Source organism: Lethenteron reissneri, chromosome 44 (assembly GCF_015708825.2).
Source record: "Lethenteron reissneri isolate LAM-NWPU_2019-01 chromosome 44, ASM1570882v1, whole genome shotgun sequence".
NCBI lineage: Eukaryota > Metazoa > Chordata > Hyperoartia > Petromyzontiformes > Petromyzontidae > Lethenteron > Lethenteron reissneri.
This window is the reverse complement of record NC_083822.1, coordinates 12,761,220-12,785,364: the sequence shown is the minus strand read 5'-3', so window position 1 is coordinate 12,785,364 and position 24,145 is coordinate 12,761,220. Positions and strand designations below refer to the sequence as shown.

Here is a 24,145-nt window from a genome sequence, read left to right as displayed (position 1 = left end):
TTCGGGAAAAAAACCGCACACTTACTTACACTGCCGCTTTGCAGTGGGAGTTAATTATAGCATCACCCTTGGTGCGTGTATGTGTGTGTGAATTATTGTGCTTTTAACATGCGTCCGTGGATAACCTCACATTTTTATCTGGCGCCATGCACTCGTAGCGTAGGAGGTTATCGCTTTCTGTAGAGCTTTTTAGAAAATGGTTTAAACCTCGCGGTTTACCCGCAAGAGCAGGAAACGCAAGACGCCGTCAGCGATTCTCGCGATATTCTTTATTTATCTTAACGCCCAAAAGTTAGCGGTAAAAAAAGTCCCACCTGCTCCTTCACAGCGATGGACTCATTACAAAGTGCCCTTTTTTTAGAGGATTTCATAATGAATGCATCGCACTTGTGTAGAAATGAATGTGGAGGAGTGGAAAAGGTGAAATTATGAATGAACACGTACTTGATAGTAGGGTACTGGAATGGAGAAAGCCCATATTGACAGATGCCTTTATCCTTAAAAATTTTAACATGGGAAATTATTACATGCTGGTGTGTGCAAGATGTACTTCTAACCTAGGTAGAGAGGGAAATGATTATTGCAAACAAGATGCGAGTATATGGCGGCAGTCTGTTTGTGGATGACCTGACCAACATATTCGAATACCTAGAGGCGTAACAGGATTAAATGTCACCACTTTTGATAATGGATGAACAAGCATAGTACGGTAATACATCGCTGTCAAACCCATGCGGTTTAACCCCGTATTCTTGTGCAGGGAAATTGAGTTTTCAGGTCCATACGGCGTACAGCCGTTTCAATACGGGCAAAATAAATGTTGCGTATTTGTTTGTGTTTCTCGCTTGTGATGGGACTTTGTAGGATGAACGTTGAGATTTATAAGGGCACGGGGTGACCAATAAGGTCTGAATTGGTCTGATATAGTAGGGCACTAATAAGGGGTTGACTGGTGCTGTCATACTGCATTGAAAGTGGGGTGGAGGTTAAAAGGCAAACTGAGAACAGATTTTACCCGATACCACAAAAGAAACAAGAGCAATATTAAACGAGATTGATCCGCTTAAGTGCTATATTGATTCCACAGACGCCTGTAAAACGATGAGTTGGAACATAGATGGCAACAGTTTCTGCTAACCTTAAACCAGCAGTGGATATGGCATGGCTATTGATGATGTGTAATACAGGTGGACCTTGAGCAATGCAATGTCTTCGTCGAGTTCGACAGCGGCTGCATATCCATGTGGGTGGCTGGCTGACAAATGCAGTGGATTTCGATTTAAAGCTTTCGTGACTGCATGGATTCATCTTCTTGGTTTTTTCGGTAAAGTCACGTAGAAGGGAAAGAAGACAGCTGTCTCCCCGACAGACCTGGTCTTCACCTGAGGACGACTGCTTGCGTTATGGCTGAAACGTCGTGAGAATTATTTTATTATGTTTTATTTTTATGATTTTATTATTTCCCTTCTACGTGACTTTACCGAAAGAACCAAGAAGATGAAACGCAGTGGACTCAAGTAGGCACCTTGACACACCAGCGGCCCACAACCTTTTTGGCACCAGGAACCGGTTTCATGGAAGACAATTTTTTCACGGACCGGGGGTGGGGGGGAGGGTTCATCATTGGGTCTTTCCCCCTTTTCAAAGAAGCTCTCCAGCGACGTTTGTTTTTGACTCATTGTGGCTACTAGGGGTTAGCAGCTTTTGGGCTTACCAAAACTGTGACTGAGGCAAGTGCGCAGTGCGGGAAAGAGGCGCGGACGGAAGTGGTAAATAAAATCATGGGCGGGCCACGCGCGGATTCACCGCTCACCTCGTGCTGTGTGGCCCGATTGCTAACAGGCCACGCGCCGGTACCGGTCCGCGGCCTGGGGGTTGGGGACCCCTGCCGTACACCACTCACCGATTCAACAACTCTGCCCCGATAATAAATAAATATTAACTTAATAACCCAGCTGTAAAAACCAAAAGGGTTCGTGGCATTTGATAACCAAACTATTTTACTTTAGATATTTTGAATATAGTCAAAATATCTAAATCACTCTATCGTATATTCATATACTAGGAGAGAGTGGTGGTGCGGTGGTTAGCACACTACAGTGAAACTCCGATTAGCACGGTTGGCTACTTTCGGTGCGAAAGAAGTGCAACATACATACATTGTGCATGCACAATCACAGCACATTTGTTGGCGACGGCTAACATCAGCGGCGAGTAATATCTGAACTGGTCCTTGGGCCCTCTGATCGTCTACGCGCACTGACCAGCTTGGTGAAGTATGGTCAAACAACCCAAGACAGACGTGTAGTGGAGAGGCCCTCATCTACATATACCGTCGAGTGACTAATATCTTCTAGATTTGAAGTTTTCGTGACTGCAATGATCCATACTCTTTGGTTCTTTCGGTAAAGTCACGTAGGTGAAAAAATGAAAATAAAAAATAAGAATAAAAATAAAAATTACTGTACAGACATTTTTAGTTTTTTGCTGTGGTTATCCCACCTGATGACGGAAGCTTGTGTTGCTTCCGAAACGTCGTGATTTAATTTGATGGTTTCTATTTTTATTCTTATTTTTTTTAACTAATACATCTGGTAAGATTTCGCCCTTCTAATTCGACGGTGTCACATTTGGGGGTTATAATTGAATTCAAGAATCTATGTTCTTAACATTGGTGAACAGTGGTGGAAGTGGTCATGCGAACGAATTACTACACAAAGAACATTTGTGAATACAAAATCATTAATCATCCATGTGCACGGTTTTAAAGACGGTATGTTATGATTTTGAGGTGGTTGGTGGTTCAAAGGTCAGAGTGCTAAGGTGGAATAACTCTGATCCTGGGTTTGAATGTGGGTATCGGCAACCTGGTTTAAAAACTGGGTTCTCAAATGCAGCGAGCTGATGGTCTTTGCCTAGTCCCCAATGACCGTACACACACACAAAAAAAAAACTTGAGCATTAAGAAAGAATATCTGCTTGGCTGGCATGGCTCTGGAGCAGATTGGGTGGGGAAGTTGCAGTGGGGCTTGCTTGACTTTACTTCACTGCTCTGTCCAGTGAGCGGTGGTATGTCGTGGCCAGGAATAGAACTCGCTGGGTTTAAGGGTTACAGTGCGCGAATCGTTGTGCGACCAGCGCCACTCGCAAACACCAACGTACCGTACAGTCCACGTACTACAGCAAAAGCGTGAATATATATTTAAAAAATACATTCCGAATTACGGCGCTGAATTCAACTAAAAGTTTGCGCCGTGTGGGAACGTGACCTGACGTTGGATGGAGTGTTTCAGGCACGCAACCCTTGCAGGCAACGCATTTGCCAACACTGAGATGTTGTGTTTTCTCCGTGGTCTTAAGTTAGGCAATGAAGACGTCGCGTGGCTAAAAAGCAACGGCCCCTTCATGTAACCTTAAATGCCACGCGGGCTCTGGTCATTTAATTTTGTTACCTAAGTGGCCAACTATTTCATAATTACAAGTGGCCCCCTTTGCCCCCCGAGGAAAACGGTTTAACAATTGTTTTTCATAATCAACGTTTTTGGGTTAGATCGCGTTATGTATAAATGTGCCGTAACCCTCCACCACCCGACACAGCCAATCAGCAAAAAAAAGTGTCACGTTGACAAGAGACAAATAGTCCACTGCTTTATTCCACCGGTGTGTTGAAGCGTGAAACCACAACATTTACAATTTTTGAGTACGACGTTTCGCTGGTAATTGCATCCAGCATCATCGGGCAATTTGCCCGATGATGCTGGATGCAATTACCAGTAAAAACTCAATGTCCCTGAAATTGCCCCGATGATGCTGGATGCAATTACCAGCGAAACGTCGTACTCAAAAATTGTAAATGTTGTGGTTTCACGCTTCAACACACCGGTGGAATAAAGCAGTGGACTATTTGTCTTTTGTCAACGTGACACTTTTTTGCTGATTGGCAGTGTCGGGTGGTGGAGGGTTACGACACATTTATAAATAACGCGATGTAACCCAAAAACGTTGATTATGAATAATATTGGTCGCGAAAGCCTGCTACGTGTTAAACTAACAATTGTCTCATAAAAAATTCCGCCGCTTGAGGTACTGCTGCCCAATGGCGGAGCCAGGATTTTCAGGTAGAGGGGGGCAACCCCTCCAGCAATTAAAAATGATAAGAGTTGTTAGTTAGTGAGGACTTGTCCCTCACTTTTTATTCGGCGCGTGTGCGGCGATGGCGCAGCCATCGATCGAGGGTCGAATTTGAACCGCGTTGTGATCGGCATCGCGCTCGCTGAAGGTGTTTGCCTTCAGGGAAGTCGTGAACTGAATACGCAACTGCGCACAATTCTGTGAGTCACTTTAACTGCTTTGCCGTTACTTATTGCCAATTATGGACTCAGACTATTGTCCTATCATCTCATAGAGTCCCTGGCACGTAATAATATGCTACACAGTGGCAGTGGGGGTCGCAAAATGCCAATGTATTACTAATAAACCCTAATGATCCGATCGAAATTAGGGATTTCGATCGGATCATTGTGCTGCTGCCGGTGCTGTGGCGTGTTTTCGGTACGGCTCCGAGCGGCGTGTTTTCGGGTTGCACCGCGTGGTGTCCGACGTCTCGCACCACGTGCTGAGACCTTCTGCAGGAGCACTTTCAACGATTCTGTTCCTCAAGGAGGTCGCAGCACATGGAGTGAAACGGCGGACATCACGGTGAAGCAGTACGCGAGGTACAACCCGGAAACCCATTGGGGGGGAAGATGGTCTCATGTCAGCGAGTTGTACTGCTGGCTCCAAGGAGCGCTCCCTGTGTCCTCGACTGCCAATGCGTGCAACGAACTCAAACTCTATCAGCACGCCGTTCTGGAGGAATTAAATCCACGTTTGTTTTTAGCACCCAACAAGATTTGTCCCGTTTACAAAGATGCTATTTGTACGTTGTTAATGCTTTGATCGAATTCTGACCAATAAAGCTACTCGCCGGTGCCGTCAGACCTCCCATGGCTGACATGAACATCGCCAACGTCACGTGACGTTTCACTCAAGCTGATTTTGAGCTTCATCAAGCAATGAACTCGGAAATGGAGTGAAGTCTTATGGCACCGGTGAGCTTAATGAATGATAAATGTATCAATACAATGGCCACGCACCTCCGATTAGCACGGTTGACGATGTACGGTGCAAAAGAAGTTCAACACAATGTACATACGTACGAACATCTGTGTAATCGTGACAATCTGGTCGGGTGGTGGAGGGTTGATGATGACAGTAACTTTTGTCAAAAACTACCATGTTGCCTAACCCAATACCTACAAAAACTCATGTTCTATGTTTTTGAGAGATGTTATTTTACAGTTATATATTGTTCAATCACTTGGTGGTGTCTAAATTATATTGTGATTTTTACATCAGTTTTGGCATACTGACCATTTGTAAAGCTCACAATTACAGGCACTGTTTTGCATACCACTGCAATACATTTACCCATAGCTGTCAACCCATACGGTTTACCCCGTATTCTTGCACAGTGACATTGAGTTTTCAGGTAAATTGAGTTTTCAGGTCCGTACGGCGTACAGCAAAAACAATGTTTTGTGTCTATTTGTTTGTGTGTCTCCCTTGTGAAGGGACTTTGTAGGATGAACGTTGAGATTCATAAGGGGCACGGGGTGACCAGTAAGATCTGAATTGGCCTGCAATAAGGTAGGCACTGATAAGGGGTTGACAGGTATTTACCCCTTAATCACATGAGAGGCTGCATGAATACTTGGGACTAGTCAGCAACTGGGATAAACGCTAAACATTTAATTTGAAGTCTCTCATATAAAAAAATACATTCGTGGAATCAGAAGTGTAAATAAAAAAAGAAGTGCTACATTTTTTTAAAAGGGAAGTTTAAGTTGAGTTTAAATTAAACGTGAAAATTCAGGAATAAAAGTAACGTGTAACAGCGATGCACAGAGCTCCAGTTTTTAAATCACTCAATGGTCAAATCCAAGCTATCGAGACTCTGTCTACTCACAAAGGCAGGCAACCAATTCTCTACATTTGTGATCCACTACATGCATGATGCGTGTGTGCAACGCATGCTTTAGAATGTATAATACATTACCTAGAACATATTATCTACATCATGGGAACTCCTTTGGCAGTACCAAAATTTGAGAACAGGGTTTCCCCTTTTTTCTGGCAACAAAACAGTTGTTAAGATGTTAAAACACCAAACTGAAACCTTTTACAAGGTATCATGTCTGCATTAACCACAATACTTGTGGTCAGAATGCAAACAAAAAACAAACTCTGATGATATATGCATTGCCTATGAAACTGATTGGTCCACACCAGAGACAGCCCAGTCTCAAACTGTATGTAGTCTATGAAGCATAATGTCAAGTGCAAATGCACTTGGAACACGTTATTGGCGGCAGATGGGTAGAGGTGATGGCGGTGAAGCGATGGGCGGTCGGGTTGGAGGGACCGGCTATCTCCTCACCAAACGTGGCGCCTACCAATGTGAGACACACAACGCACGATGGGCGACACCGACTACTGTTAAGCTTGTCAGGTGTGTACAGTTAAATTGCGTATACACGGCACGCACACCGATATATTCATGACGTGCACGTACGCACGTTAAATGCTGCGATTTCGCTGCATAGATGTTAAATGCATTCATAGCGAGCTGGGACTTTCAGTGATCTCGACTTCGATTATTCCCCCACCACCATTGGTCTTGCCAATCAGGTGTATTCGCTACCTCAATACTTGGGCGTATCAACAGGCATGTCATTGCCTTCGAGTACCAGTTCGGCGCAGCACAAGTTTGGAAATTTCCCACACTGATAACATTGCGAAATCAAATAAAAGACATCTGTGCGAGTGACTTCATCTCATTCGACATATCTGGAAAAAATGAGGTCGTACGAAAATATCTGCCGTTTAAAGAAGCAACTGTTTCAGAATATCTGAAAAGGAGCGTGAATGTGGGGGCTTAGTAAAACATCGACAAATGGTGACCACTTCGTGTTTGTCGTTTATAATAACTTAGGGGTTGTTAAACAATAACCGCTAAATCGGTGACCATTTTCAGATTCCATTTAACGGGTCCGAGTGGTCACGAACGGCTCCCCGTTCCAGGTGGATCGTTGTCGTTATTTATGAATGGTCCCGACCGGCGTACGCACGGCACGGCACGGGAGCCTCGGTGACCGCGTGATGCCTTTGTCCTCGTTTCTCAGATCAGACGCTTGGCTGCTCAAGCCACTGCTGGTGGGAGGCCCTCTCCATTACTACCACAGGGAGCTCGAGAAGGTCTTTGGTCTACTCTTTCACGCTGGGCTTGATCATTCACGCCGACTGCCACTTGCCCTTCCACCGCACCTCCGATCAGCACGGCTACGTACGTTGCAAAAGAAGTTCAACGTACGTGCACTCGTGTTTTAAAACTGTGGGTGGGTTGTAACAACACAGCCGAGCGTAAATTATAGCTCGTACAGTATTTACATACTTTTCAAGTGACTCGGTAATCTGTTGGCTTCATCGGAGGTCTATTTCTGTAAAGCCAGCGGTGACTAATGTTGATGCAGACTGCACGGCGAGAACAACACACTTACGTGCTGTAAGAGAGCTGCTACCTTTCATCTTGGCCGCTTTTGTGAAAGAAGAGCATTGTCAGGCTTGGTGTGCACCTGTAATCCTGGCACCATGGACCCGGGGCGCGGGGATCTTGCGAGCACGATGGGGTGGGTGGGCCCTCTGAATTTGGACACTATGCTGGTATACCCAAGTGGGTATTATCACCCACATTTACATCAAGAGTGAGCGACGTTTCGATAGTGGATGCAACAGTTGGATAACCTGTTTCAGCTTAAAAAGAGCTGTTCTCACAACATTGAAGTGTATCCCTCGCGCAGCCACGCAGACTGCTGGCCGATGACAGACACCCTAACCTCCACCCCTCTTCCTCTGCCTACCGCGCGGTATAATTGGGTACAGCACAGCGAGCCAATCGGAAAATAATGTGGGGAAGAGTGGGTCTACTCCCAACGCTTCCAAGACGTCTTTACGGGCATGGAAGAGTAGGCCAAATACCTCGTGGAGGGGCTCTCGGGAGCTCCCTCTAGTGGAGGCCCTTCCACCCAGAAGTGAGCGAGACACCTTTGGCGGATTTTCCTTGGGGTGGCCCAGGACCAGGTGGAATGCCATCGGCCACCCTTGTTCACGTCCGGAAGTTGAAGCCATACGAGTGCGATTTGTAGTACAGCATGCGCACCTCAACAATGTATGCCCCCTCCACCATACACACACACACACACGCGCGTGCGGGCGTATCAACCCACACGCAAAATATTACTTTGGTGGCTGTTACTTTTCATGACAGCATTGGCATTCAAACGTGGCGGAACTATAATTTCAAGCAGAGTAATAACTCTTGACTTTTAATCTCTGACGACTCTATAGCCTTGTAATTACAGTCGATGACGTATAAACCACACTGCTACAAATACTATATTTTGCACATTGCTCATATAGCCCACATATCCCGAGTCCTTTCCGAGATGTATCTGCACTTACGCTCACGTGCCCATTGTCTCATAGTGTAAAGTTGCCTCCATCAACTGTGCAATTAACACCCGTGCGTTCATTGCACAGTTATTTTTTTAAAGGGATCATTTTAGGTGGGTTTAATAAATACATGTTTTCTCTTACGACGTGCAGCACTGCATCGTAGCGCGTGCGTGTGTGCGTGTGTGTGCTTGTGGAGGTACAGCATTGGCGGTTGGTGTCGTGAACTATGCATTATAAATGAAGATACCCATGCCATGGGGTGGTCTGGCTGGGAGAGACAGGTGATATTCACCGCGAGCGTGCATTGCTTTGAAAGGAAACGCTACACACAGGATTTTAGCATATTACTTCGGTGGCTTTTGGCAGGCCATCGAGCAAAGGCGGTCGCCGCAACGCTCGCTTTCTCATGCGCTTCTGCGGCCGTCTGGAACGCTCTTCCTTCCGATATTCGGTAGCTACTGGGAGCTGTGCACTTTTAAATCATCATCTAGATTGCAAACTCATTTCTTTAGAACTGCTTTGTGTTTTAGTTTGTTGTCCTTCCCCCCGCACCTCCGATTAGCACAGTTGGCTACGTATGGTGCGAAAGAAGTTCTACATACACACGTGTGGCAACGTGTGTATTAAAAGAGACTAAAACGTGAAAGCCCTGTTTAGATTGTTTAAAAGGAGTCATTAGCGCATGATTAATTCCCAGCGGCTATCGTTTGTAACTGCTGAAAATCCTGCGTGACTGCGGTGTTGAGGTCCTGCCAGTAACATTGTCGTTTCATGGTTCGGGTGCCGGAATGCACCCGAAACATGAAACGTCAATGTTATGTTGCAATCCAGTTGCAACGCCTGCTCTCGCACGCAGTTAGCTGAACATAACAGTTATTTTGTTATTGTTAAAGGAAAGATCGTTACCCTGGCTTGAGATTTACTTGTAAATGTGTTATAGGGCAACTGACTAAATTTTTTTGTAAGTTTGAATGATGGTTTCATGAATATACAAGTGTTATGGAAATAGCCTTTGTTAAGTCCCCCACATCGTCGATCAGCACGGTTGGCTACGTGCGGTAAGAAGTTCAACATACATACATACATACCCGCAAGACAAAAATGTAGATTGTAGCCATTCAATAAATGTGTGGCATCTGGAATAGACCCTGGCTCATCATTCTCGAAATGCTACACATACCAATACCACGTTAAACATAACAAGTCGACTGCTAGAAGGGAGCTGTGGGTCACGAGCATGTGTCATTACATTACGCAGACATTGATTATTGTTCATCGTAATTTTAGAAAATGAATTTGGCAGTCACAGAACTCAATTGAGTCAATTTTCATCATTGAGAGTGGAGGATGGATGTGCTCTAATCAAAACAAAACCACAATCCATGTTAGTGATGATAAGCTACGTATGACCTGTGACCTTTGACCTAAGCCAAAGAAAGATGACCAAATCACTGTGAGTGGTGCCCTCCGTGGCAGACAGAGCATAGCGCTGGCTCCACCTCATGTCACAATCAGAATCTGTATTTACACTGCAGGAGGAATCCGATGAGCTATGAAGCTCTTTCACAAATGTCCATTTGGGGCGAAACGGCAAGTCAAACAAGTGGCCCGGTGTTGGACCGCTTTATTGCCACTCAAAGAAATTGATATTAATAGTAACTGCAGGCTGAGAGGGGAAAAAGATTAATGTCCTAAGGATGGGTTGGTACCAGCTTGTCCGCTGTAGTAAGTTAAATCTATGATAATAATAATGTTGTGATAATGTAGGCTTATCTATTGCGGAGGTGATGGGGTTTTTTTTAGCACGAGTGTATCGCATGATCTAATGTAACTATTCAATTGCAGTATTCCGTTCGTCAAAAGGGTTGATTATGTTGTGTATGTAAAATAAATACCAGACATGAATGTAAATTTATATCCTCCCATACTCCAGTAAATATTAAAACAATGCAATGTAATGTCATAAACTACGGATAAAATACCTTTTAAAAACTGAAATACTGTAGCCGAGTAACCCACTCACATATTGAGTACAAATGTTATACGTTAGCATATCATGCTTCATACATACCGCTCATAAGAAAGACAGGATATTGTCACTGTTAATGTCATGCGAACTACAGTTCTACACGTTTCCTTATTAAATAGTCATATACTGTACATTGTAAATGAGGAAATAAATTGTTAATATATTTAGTTAATTAAATTGGGTCACGGATACATTGGCAACTACCTGGGTAACTATCTCCAGAGGTGTTACTGTAGATTGACATGCATTTGTTGCCACATTTTAAGATTGGTAAACAGTGCCGTGGTATGCAGGGCCGAATTAAGGTTCTTGTAGACCCTAGGCACTTCTGTTTCGTAGGCCTTCAGTGATGAATTCAGTGATAACGCCTCGTCCTTCCCTTGCACTGCACTCTATTGACAATGAGATTGTGCGAAAAACACAATTTGAAGATGTTATTGCGAATCTTACAATGAACAAAAATCTCCAAAAGTTCACCTCCGGTGTTAATTTCTCTCTCACCTGATGAAAAAAAAACGATTGACATTTTAATAACTCTGCCTCTTTGTATAGACATTGTGTCTATACTTCCTATCTACAAATATATTTATTCAAAAAGACATATTGGTGCCATTTTTTATCATACAAACAAAGAACATAGGTAAAAAAAATTGTTAGGCCCTTTTAGTTTTCGAAGGCCGTGGGCACAGTGCCTTTTGCAGCCGATTGGAAAATACGGCCCTGGTGGCAGCAAGGCATGGCACAAGCATTGCGGTGGCATTGGCACCATGTACCACACCGCTGGTAATCTGGGTGACCGCAGCAGGGGGGGGTGTGGGTGCGTGAAGGCATTTTCATCATCAGCTGCACAGGTGGCACATTGATGATCGCAGCCACTCGTGAGGAAGCTGAGGAGGGTGAGCTGTCAATAACAAGTTTATGTAACCCCCCCCCCCCCAAACTCTACTGATTAGAAATTAATTAATAAACAAGTCTTCCTTTATTTACACAAACCTCAAAGAATATTCGCAAATTGGTTTACGTTCAGGATTCCACTTTTAACTGAACATACGAATCGGATGCATTAATCTATGGCGCCTTGCCATAGATGTTGAACATGTGGTTCAACAAAATGGTTATTCACAACAACAAACCTTACAAAAACTAAAAAGTGTTGCAAAGAAGTATGTACAGATGCATGCCTGGCATCACAGAGGCGGGAGGAACACACGGATGAGAGAACACACGCAGATGGATGGTATTCTCCCGACTACTAAGAAAAGTTGGGCTTGGGCAAGACGCATCGCTGGAAGGGATGATGACAGATCGATGGTGAAGAATAATAATGGAGTGGAAGCTAAAAAAATGAAATTCACCACATAAGGTGTTTAATTGAACGGTTTTATATATATGTATGCTCAATTGGCTCACACATAACATTAGCATATCATGAAATGAAGACTAAATGTGCAGCCCTGCACTTGCTTGCTTATGTCACTACTGGACTGCTATGGGCTATTTGGCTTAAATGTGGAGGGAAACATCCACGTGACCACGCGGAGAGAGAGAGAGAGAGACAAGCAAACTCAAAATATACAGCAGCAGGCGTCAGGGTTGGGATCAAACCCACGACCTCCTGTATACCAGGCGAGGTAGTTAACATCTCCTAGCCACCGTGACCCCCGCTAGCATAATCGGGATAACATTGGGGAAAATGGCAGGACTTAATAAGCTCCTGTAGTGGGTAATTGGCCTACACTTCCACGACGGGCTGACGGTTTGGAAGAAGTTGGAGTAGCCACAACGTTTCCCCTTCTTACGCAACCGGCCAGTCGACGAACTGCAGGCTATCTATTTATACTGCCGGGTGGAATTTTATAAAGGACACTTACTGAACAGGAAAGGGCACTTGTCATGAAATCCTGAGCATGGTTGAACTGGTACCAGCGGAAACTATAACTCTGGTAAACGTTACGTTGTGTTTTGACCAGCACAATTGTTGTTCGAATGAGAGTCTAGCTGACTACCGACAAGCACACGTGGAAGCTTGTGTTGCCTCCGAAACGTCGTGATTTTTATTTCATTTTGATTTTACTTTTATTAATTTAAATTTTTTACCTACGTGACTTTACCGAAAAAAACCTAAGAATATGAATCCTTGCAGTTACGAAAGCTTCAAATCTAGGAATAAACACACGTGTCTAGGTCACAAAATAATCCATCATTTGGTTTCACATTCTCCCCAATCGCCTTAAAAGCACCCACTCTCTCTCTCGCATTGGGCCTCGTCGGTACATTGGTGGGAGACTGTCTGGCAATGCCGGGTGTTGTTGGAGCGAGGTGCCCAGGAGATGGGAAGCTTTGATCGTTACTCCTGGAATGCTTCAGTTTACCTTCCCCACCGACTGTGCATCGGTTTCCTCCATGCCAAGCCAAGCACTTACTCATGGAAGCAGCCACACGTGCCAGTGCAAGAACGTTTTGCTTCGAGAATCTCGAAACTCGACGAGCCTTTTCCGATTCAATAAGTTGGCATGATTATTGAACGGATGCGTTATGATACAACTGTTATGGAATGTGGTAGCTGGCGCGTGCCATTCTCTGGGTTACGTAATCGAAACCTGGCAGGCTGGAGCGATAGCGCGCTGGCTGCTGCACTGCTGCTGTGAACCCGATGAACCGAGTTCGAGCTTGGACAAGGCGAACGTCAGCGGCGAGAACCGGTCCTGGGCTACCCCGTTCCTCCCCCCCCCCCGTCAATTTCAACAACCGGCACTGACCCAGCACGGTGAATACGGTCAAATAACAATCCCATGACTGACAGAGCATGGGGAGGCTTTCGCCTGGCCGTGAATTGACGGAAAGCTGTTCGACCATTGTTATCAATTATTATTACATTAAATTTTGATTTAAAGCTTTCGTGACTGCAGGGATTCATATTCTTGGTTCTTTCGGTAAAGTAACGTAGAAGGGGAAAAAAATATAAATACAAAACAATAAAAATTCTCACGACGTTTCGACTGCAACACAAGCAATCATCATCAGGTGTGAAACCAAGAATATTATTACATTCACAAGCCATCCTTTGAGTTACCTTCTATTACTCGACTTTAAATGGTGAAAATGTAAAACATTTCAAAGCTGTTACGAGTCAATTACATGTCCAGTGCACATTTCGATGGTGCTCCGTATAACGTTACATGGATTCATGTGCACGGATAACTTCCACGGTCGCTACTCGAGGTTTCCGCGGTTGTGTTGTACAGTTCTTCTATGGTGCGTTTAGGGTTGTCCTGTGCGCTGTTCGTCACGAGCTCAGATCCCCTTCAGGAAATTAAAAAACTGCCGGTACGTGGCGCAAAACGTCGGACAACGTGCTGGACAACACGCGGGGTACTAATCCGAAAACCATCGTAGGATTATTTTCTCTTTGGACTAAATCATGAATTGTTCACATTAAAAAGAAACTGCTGTCTGGGAATGTACAGCGGCCACTCGTCTCTGTAATTGTTTGTCAAACAAATGCCAAGAGCACCGATGGCCATGACGCAGACTTTAACAGCACACACGTGTTTCGGCGCACACGTGTTTCGGCACACACGCACGCTGTGGTCAGTCTTCGGGGCAGTGGCAATGAAAGAACGAAAATTAGTCGATGCGTAATGTACCAAAGGAAGTCACTCATGACGATGTTTAAAGTTCCCAGGCCCATGTGCTGCTGGCTTTCATAAATGTTTAGTAATACGGCATTTAGTGCAACTCCACGCGGGGTTATGACAAGGTATGCACTGTGCAATCATGCAAGCTAAAAAGTCCCATCACCTAAAAAGAGGAAAATGTAATTAAATTGAATTGGTCAGTTTATGGATTGCAATGTTTTAAGTGGCAAATGTTTGTATGTTAATTAAATGTATAATAATGTTCAGAACCTTTTCCATACACTGCAAATGTTGGGTCTCCCTGTGCCGTGATGGTGGTGAGGATTGCTTGACCATACTACCCCATGCTGGTCTATGCAGATAGGTGAAGGGCGAGTTCAGATTCTCCGGCTTCGTAGCAGAGTGTACCAACCACTGCACCACTGCTCCCCCATGTAATAATCTTGGATTACCCAGTACCTCTACGTGTGCGTATATATACACACGACATATATGTACGATGCAAATCTAGTCATTCCCAATTCCCCAGTGGAATCAGGCCTCCCAACACTTTGTTGGTCTGGGGTTTTATTGACGAGGCTTCACCACAGGGATCGGTGTGCGTTGGTGAAGGAGTGGTGCGAGACCAGTTCCGACATCACTTGCCACTGATGTCAGCCATGGTCAGGATTCAAACTCGGGTCGCTCACCACTGTGACACACCCGCCTCCATCCCTGACGTTGGAACAGAAACAAGCTGGCATAACAATACTTAAAACAGGCAGCTTCCAGCAGACACTGCCCTGCACTGATCGAGAACTTTGTTGCAACAGCAGGAATTGTCACTCGGACCAACGCGGTCTGGATGAACCCTATTCTGAGATTGCAATCTACTCTGTTGTTGACATTTGTGTTTGTATTAGCATTCCGATTGCTTGAGGCGTGCAGTGTTTGTTTATGTGCCAATGACTGCCAACGTAACTTACTGTAGTAGTTTAGAAGCAATTTGTTTTTATTAATAGCCGACATTATCAACATGCAGGAAGTATTAATTGCCGTAGGTTAGGGCGATTGTGCCGCATGTGCCGTGCGATGGGTCTGAGTTTATGCCCGTGTTCGGCACGATTTTATGACATTTCCCTCCACATGCCCGAGAACTTCGTTCGAAACTGAGCTCTCCTCTAAGGAAGCTTTCCAAGCACGTGAAGCCGAAACGTCGGATTGCTGTACCAGACAAACAACATGCTACAACCCGAAGGTAAAAAAAACCCCATCAAAGCCAAGTTGGACTTTAGCAACACATTTATATAATTCCAATACACTAATTGTTTTCAAAACTGTTACTGACATAACTGTGTTAAGTGCCAAGCGTCAACTTTGGCCAGACACACACACAATCTTGAGTCCGTGGTTGTTAATGTGGAATTTAAGAGATTGTGTGGGGGTGGTCTGGGTGTGCTTGAACCAATTACTCAACCTTTAACAGCAAGGGGGCTAAACCCCTTTGTTTTTCTGCCACTTCAATGATGTCACATCAGAACAATAATCTAGTTTTCTGTATGGCTTTGTGATTTTGCGTATAATATTTGGGATAATTACATTCCTTAATTAGGGCCTCAACAAAAATTCCAATTTGGGGATCGTTTTCAGGTTCCCAACAAATCCATGTGGTTTCACACACTTACTAGTTACTCCTAGAGCATACCAAAGTTGAGCTCCTCTTATCCGCCGTGATGTGGGGGACGGACATTGCGGATCCTATTATCCGCGATGTTATCCACTAATTTTACTCCACTTATCTGCAAAGAGAATTTCTGATGGTAGGGATATTAGGAGCCAGTTTGACACGTCGGCTTTCGCGACCAATATTATTCACAATACAAGTTTTTTTGGGTTAGATCGCGTTAGTGAAATGTGTCTTTAACCCGCCACCACCCGAAACAGCCAATAAGGTTTGTCACATATTCTTGGTTCTTTCGGTAAAGTCACGTCGAAGAGAAATCATAAAATAATATAAATATAAAACAATATTGTTTATATAGGGAAATAATAAAATTAAATAAGTATAAAACAATATTGTTTTATATTCATATTCTTTTATTATTTCCCTTCTACGTGACTTTACCGAAAGAACCAAGAATATGAATCCCTGCAGTCACGAAAGCTTTAAATCAAAATTTAAGGTTTGTCATGTAAAATAAACCGTGCCAATTCGTTATTATTTCAGCCCACCGGTGTGTTGGAGAGTGTATCCACAACAGTTACAAGTGTTGCCACAATTCTGGCAAAATTGCCCGATGATGCTGGATGTAATTACCAGCGAAACATCTCAATACTCACAAATTGTTAAAATGTTGTGAGTGGGCTCCACTGGTAACGAATTGGCACGTTTTGTTTACGTGACGAACCTTGCCGGTTCGCTGTATCGGGTGGTGTTGGGTTAACGACACATTTATACTTGAGATATCTAACCCAATAAACCTTCATTATGAATATTAGGGGCCAGATGAGTTTTCACAAACGCTGGCTCCCGCGGAAACGAGGAGCCATGGGCAACGGGGTCGCGAACGTGACCTTTAATTCGAGGTACTTTTACAAGTGAGAAGGCATGATATGTCTGTCACTTTACGTTTTAAGAGCAAACACGAGTTGGCAATGCCTAGGCTAGAACAATCCCCGGGAGTTGTAACATTTGAGATGACAAAGTGGACTTTAATACTTCTCTCGAGTGGACATTTTCAAGAAAATACGATGTGTGGCCCTCCCATCGTGGCGAGCAGAGAATTACAATGCACTGACCTTTGTCTTAGGGGCAACGATCATTTGACTCGGATGTACATTTTAACATATGGAACGCCGATTCAACTGTTGGGGTAACATTCTATTTTTGTTGGGCAAAAAGTCTCATGCGAGACATTTTGCAATTGTATTGCAGATTAATATGGAATGGTGCGATTATTGACACCGAATACATTATGGAGGATTAGTATTTCACCACCGTGCTGTGTTGCATGAATTCATAATACAGTGCATCACCTCGGAACTCAATTATAATAATTTACTTATTTATCCAGGAAAGTAACAACTGCGTCGTGGTATATTTATTTTAGGAAGGTCCTTAATTCGGCTTAATTCTAAGCTGTTTCCACCCAATTAACGAGTGCCTATGCAAGTGGCAGGAGAAACCTCACGCGCGCAAAGGCGCAACGCCCTGTCCCCGCACAGATGGAAACAGATGGCGATTTGCCCCCCTTTCCCCGACGATCCAGGGGGCGTGGGGCAACCTCGGATTAGCAGGGAGTTTCGCAACATCGGTGTGCGGCTGTCAACACAACGCTCGCCTTACGATAAACTCCAACGAGAGTGTGTGTGTGTGTCACCTTGTGTCCAAGTGTGCGACAAGCAGCTAACGAGTGTGACTTTGGATCGAGTGAAGTTGACACTCGACCATGCACAGCGGTGGCTTCAGCCCCGCGTACACGGCCGGTGTGCACGCCACTGAATGACTTTGCTCTTTGATGTGAAAGCCGGTTAAACACGCACACGCGCGCACACGTGCCACCTAAGCTTTAACAAACGCAACGAAGAACACTTTATACCCCGCAGCGATGGTGAATCTCAGGACGGGTAAGATGCGCAGTGTAGTAACTCAACAAGCCACGCTTACCTACTTGGCAGTCAACTTTGAGAATGCTGTAAGTCAAAGTGCCGTCAAGTTCGAGGCGACTCGGTGACGAGAGACGGACAGAGAGAGAGAGAAGAGCAGCGCTCGGACAGGCAGTATCATCAGACTCCGCGCTACTCACCTCCGTCCGGCAGAGCCTTGGGGGTCTTTCGCTGAGGTTCGCGTCACCTTCGCCTCGCCGTGTACAGCTCTGGTTTCATCCTCGAGTTTGTCGTTGTTGAACGCTGGCAACTTAGGCCCCGAGACGTGGCTCTCTCTCTCGCTCTCTCGCTCTCCCTGTCGGTCGTACAGCAGCTACAGCAGCAGCACGCTGCTCTTACTTGGGCCAGTCCGGACTGGCCCCGGTGCCACGAGGCGGTGAGCGGGTGGAGTGGCTGCAGCACAGGATGAGGATGATGATGATGCCCGTGCGCGTGTCGGCGGGTGGAACACCGGGAGCCTTGCGCACAACGAGCCTCACTCACGGACCATGAGTTTGGGGGGGGGGAGTGCCTAGGCCATGGAACTTTTCATTAAATATTTTATTTCTTTTTCTTCTTCTGCTGCTGCTGCTTCGTTTTCCCTTCCTGCTTGGGTTGCGAGTGGCTGGGCCGGGCCCGCGAGGGGGAAGGACCCAAGCCACGCGCGTGCTCTGGGTGGCAGCAGTTGCTCGACGGGCTCCTCCTATTTCCCCATTCACAAATGCACATACCGGCCGCCAGACGCGGGCTGTCACATGCACTCGATGACTCATGTGGGAAGCCCTCCTCGTCCACACGCACACACCCCAACCCACACACACACACCCCACCCACCCCTCGCTCTCTGTCTCTCTCTCTCTCTCCCCCTGCAACCACGTCGCTAAGTGACTTTTCACAGACCTGTTTTAAGGTTGTCCCCTAACCGGGCAGCATTCCTGTCCAGAAGTCCCACAGAAGAATCTTATCTCGCAAAGACATGCCGTGAACTCGCACGTCGATAACGGCTACAGCTACAAAAGGAGCGTGCTTTTTTGTACACATGTTGAACATTTAGATTGTTGGCAGTCTGTAAATGTCATGTTTATTTTTAAACGCAGTTAAAAATGTTCGAAAATACAGTTAAAGTGGCATTATTTAATCCAGCAAATAATTTTCTCTCACGTTTTAGTTTTAGTCAATTATTGGGAATCTCTCCTGATTATAATAAAAATACCATCGTATTTGTCATGTTTGATGGAATGTACTTCACAGAGCTCAATCGCATCACGGAGAGACAACACCAACAATGAGATGACTCCCAAGACCACAGGCTCCTAGCTTAACGTCAGTCGGCTGTTACTTAATGGCACTTATGGTGGCTAAAATGTAAAATGTCCAAGTCGGTCCAACACGTTGTCGTGAAGAAATGATGCAATACACGAGGCGTGTGACAAGGTGTGAAACACATTTTATGAATGTCCTGAGCGGTACTTGAACTCATATATTTCTTGTTCACAAAAATACAACTAGATAATGCAATGTGATAATTGCATCAATGATAGTATTATTTTTTTGAAAATCCCATTCATTACGTTTAAAGCGTACGTGAATAATCATTATTTTCAGCCTTTTGCCAATCTACTGATAGATTATAGCCTCCCCCAACCACGACGGTTATGTACGTTTTGACCATACTTCACCATTCTGGTCATTGTGGGTTGGTGAGTGGGGGGGGGGGAGCATGATGTTAACCTCGCTGCGTTATCAAACTAAAGTTTTCTCTTTGCGAGTACAGTACTGCACACTTATTATCACTCCACCAATTCGCTTGTGCGAAACCTAAAAATACTCAACATATATGTTACGTGGCCCTGTGAGTAGTTGGGCATTCGTAATTATGGCAGTTCATTTATATCGCCCCAAATACATCACGATGTTACCGCTCGTTAGATTCCATGTAACTGCGGTAGTAATCTTCGTGCAGCGTTTGAAAACACTTTTGATGTATGGATACAATAAAATTGAGCAATTGTTGTGTAATGGAAGTGTCACGGTTGCAACACGTGATTTGAACAAGTCTTTCGTTGGCACTTGCACCTTACTTAATGAGTTGGGTTTTCAAACGTGGTAGACCACATTTTAATTCCGTATACTTGACATTGAATAACTGCTGAAGAGCAGACTAACAAATGTGTAAGTAAGCCGGTGTTGAGTGGTTCAAGGTCATACGTTTAAATAAGACCGGGATGTGGCAGGTGCCCGGCAATGTTTTTTTTCAGTCTCATAATAGCTCTGGGGTGGAGCGGTGGCGCTGTGGTTAGTGTGTGGCACTGTGAACCTGGTGACCTGAATTTGGTTCCTGACCACGGCTAACATCAGTGGTGAATGGTATCTGCACTGCTCCTGAGTAGCCCCTTTTCACCAACGCATACTGACCAGCGTGGTGAAGTATGGTCAAACAACCCCGATGGCTTGGGGCCTTCATCACACATTTGTGTATTTTATTTTATTAATTTACATTTATTTTTGTTTGACAACAGCTCATAAATGTGCGAGAAGTCCAATTTGGGTTTACCACCACGCAGTTTGTCACGGTTGTGATGTTATGAGCTTTGCCCTCCAGATGCGTATTCCTGTTGCACCTCGTGTTGTCCCGCATTGTCCGACGTTTCGCTCCACGTGCTGGGAGCCTCTTTAGCTGTAAATATGTATTAGTTAACAAAAAGATCCCCCGGTAGGTGGAGTGGAGTCATCAGACATCGTGCTGGTGGGTCACGGTACACAGCTACCTATTCGGGCTGCCTACATCGGCAGTGTGGCATCACGCGTGTCAGCATTACTACGTACATAATACAGATTTTTTTTGGGTTAGATCGCGTTAATATGTTAATTTGTCGTTAAACCCGCCACCAACCGACACAGCCAACTAGTAAGGTTTGTCACGTAAACAGAACGTGGCCAATTCGTCACGAGTACAGCAACACCGGTGTGTTCGAGAGCCAAACCACAACATTTACAATCTGAGTACGACGTTTGGCCAGTAATTACAACTAGCTTAATCAGGCGACAGCCAGATTTGTGCAGAAGTCCACCTACGTACCTTGGTGGTTGGTGGTGTTTTCCGATAAGAGCTCCACAGAGTCTAATAGCAAGATCCATGAGACAATCCTCGACTCGCGCGGAGGGTTCGACGGGATGACGTGGGGTGTGCGCGCGAGTCGGAACGACTGGCATGCTTTGATGAGATATTTTTAGCTCGGTATTTGTCATCGCCGGAGTAACTGTAACTTTAGACTCATTATGTTCATGCAAGCAATGTGTAAAATTGTTATGAAAACATTGAAAGGTCGGTTTTAAAAAAAACTTGCTTCTGTCAAATGAAATCAGGAAAAAAAAAGTATCTTTAGCAAACGTATTACGGTATAAATGTTTGAAGATTACCTTTCTGTACAAGCTTGTTTTTTGGGGTTGTACATTAATTAGTTAAAAAGAGCCGGGTCATGTGCTGTGTTACATACTTTAGTTTCGTACACATATATCGGCTGTAATGTGGCCAGTCCACAGTTCTACACTTGCCAATGCGGTCCCAGACTTGACTTGCGTGTGTACATTTACTGTACTCAATGTGTATTCATGCCCGTGTACGTTGCAAGTTAACATACGTGCACACACTATCTTAACTCTCCCCATGTCTGTCGACCGAACACTGTGCATGTGTTCCACCGCAGTTAGTCGATCTGTGTGTCGCTTGCAGCGGGGTGGAGTGGTGCTACTCCGACCTCTTACAAGAAGTCTGGCTCGTGTGGAAGAGCTCAGTAACCCACCACAGGGGCTCTCTGGGGCTTCCGCTAGTGGAGATCATGCCATGTTCACCAATTCTACCCCGATCATGCTATCGGGGGCCACGGTATACAGGAGGTTGGGGGTTCGATCCCGACCCTCACGCCTGCTGCTGTATATTTGGAGTCTGCGTGTCTCTCTCCCCGTGGTCTTGTGGATTTTTCTCTGCGTCCTACGGTTTTCCCCTCCACATTTAGAACCACGTGCATTTAGAGTGTTTGCTATCAATTTCCACGTGATGAGCTATGCATCTCAATGGGCCTTACCTGGTAAAATAAAAAAATAGTTTAGTTTTAATTTGGTTTCTGGGGCCCATGACAAGAAGGATCCCTTCAGGTCCCTCCCAGAGCCACGTGACCCTTCATGATAGCGAATGGTGCTCAGAAGCAGACACTACAGAGCCATCTCTTAGTTCCCTTCAAGCCACATGGTCCACACGGTAAAGGGCATCACTTTCCCACCATTTGCGAGTAATGATTGTCGCGTGACAGTGAAACCGATATTCTCAGTTCTCTCTTAACGGGCTCCCAAATCATCCCGTCATCTACTCGCGGCACTTGTAGCTGGGTATATTTTTTTATTATAAATGTTGACCTAAGAGCACTCTAGAAACCTAAATCAACATAGAAGTGCTGGAATGTTTATGTCTGTTTGTGGTTTGACTATAGACAACGTGGAAAAGGAACTGCTTTGTAAACATTTGCTGTGCACACAGTAAGCTTGCCTTTGGTTCAGCAACTGGTGTGGCCACAATGGGACCGTTTCCTCTATAGCCATTATCTTTGTCAGCGAGAGGAGTAATCCCACACACTCTGCTGCAGCTCCCTCTTGATCACTTCTGCCAGCAGCAAGGCTCAGTTGTTTGCCTGCATGGACTCTTTGCATGGGTATGCAATCTCCTGGATAGTACATCACTGTTGCTTTGCATAGGAGCGGATTCCACGTCACGTGTTCCCTGATGGATGTCATGGAAAGGATAGTACCTAAAATATATTCAGTTTGAGAGATTCTTTTGTTTATATTGGCATGGCTTTTCGACCTTTTTGTATTGTGGAATCTTGTGGACAGCATGCAAAGAAGCTACAACCTTCCACGTGGGCTCATTGAGATTGGTACTCATCTGTGATTTTCTTTTTTATAGCTCATCGGATTCCTCCAGTATGAATGCATATTCATTTTCCTTTTAGGCTCCATCACTGCTATGAAGAAGCACCAAGTGCCGAAACATCTGCTAATATGTATATCTTTTTCTGTTTTAAGGCAGTCGTTTGGGCGAATGTGTTGGGTTTTTGTTATCGTGCAGCACGGTTTGCCAATGCAGTCTATACATATATAATGTGTTTACATTGTCAGCATAGGGCGAATGTGTAACAGGGCTTTTGTTTTTGTGGCCACTCACTGCAAAATAATTTGACCAACTTTTCCCAAAATTCATCAAAACTACTAAACATGACTGGACACATTTTGTGACGGAAAAACATGCATGATGCTCCAGTTATCCAAATAATTAAGAAATAAATAAATAATGTGGTGCGTAAAGTCCAGAATAGCACTCAACAAAAGTGAAGAATGTGACAATTGGTTAGCTTCACAGTTGACTCGTATTTTTTTCTTTAGAAATGTGTTACAGAGACGATGGCTTTAGATTTCGAACTCTTAAGAATGTTCTAGAACATGATCATCAACTTAAGCATGAAGGACTTCATATTCTTAGGTTTTTTCGGTAAAGTCACGTAGGTAAAAAATTAAAATTAATAAAAGTAAAATAAAAAAATCACGACGTTTCGGAGGCAACACAAGCTTCCGTCTTCAGGTGGAACCGTCACAGCCACGACAGCTGTATCAAGTAAATGAGAGATTACAAGAGCTACCACTCCGTATATATAATGGTTGAAGAGGGGAAGGGCCAAGTACGGCACACTTTTTATTAATATGGTAAAGTGAGGACTTCTCGTTCTCAAATTTGTTTTCAGGTTGCACCACGTGTTCGTATGTATGGATGTTGAACTTCGTTCGCACCGTATGTATCCAACCGTGCTAATCGGAGTTGAACCTTCAGACATCATACCGAACAGCACTGGGTACAACCCAAAGCACATTGGAAAGCTAGTTGTTGGAATTCCTTTGGGGAGAATATGGTGAGTGGATTTGTGGAGCTGTGTTGATGTTCAATCTGAAGTTGGGGATAGTGAAGGGAGGGAAAGGCAGGCAGAATGCAAGGGTAGAAAGATATTTCGGCAGCTGCACCCAAATGAAAGACGCTCCTTAGTTTGTACAGTGCTTGCAATGGCATCTCTTCATGCTTGTTCCGGACGCTGCTGCTGCTGCCCTTAAAATTAGGAGCCACGTGTAATTCAGTGCACTAATGAGTCGCTGGAACATGTGGAAGTTTGATCTGCCTGGTGACAGATTATGCACTCTCGTTTAATTTACAGAGTTGTCTGGAATAAAATTGCATATTTTAAAGATGCAGTAACTGGGA

General features: G+C 44.7%; 1 protein-coding gene across 2 annotated transcripts in view; it reads right to left on the bottom strand.

The window, feature by feature from the left end:
* The window catches only part of LOC133353433 (inactive rhomboid protein 1-like), a 45,267-nt gene extending 26,733 nt beyond the window's left edge, over positions 1-18,534 (bottom strand). The window contains exon 1 of one of the 2 annotated variants that reach the window (XM_061569695.1): positions 18,006-18,534. The gene's annotated coding sequence lies outside the window, so the exon portion shown is untranslated. The remainder of the gene's footprint in view (positions 1-18,005) is intronic. The other variant, XM_061569696.1, reaches the window with a different exon arrangement.
* Between the last annotated feature and the right edge of the window lie 5,611 nt (positions 18,535-24,145).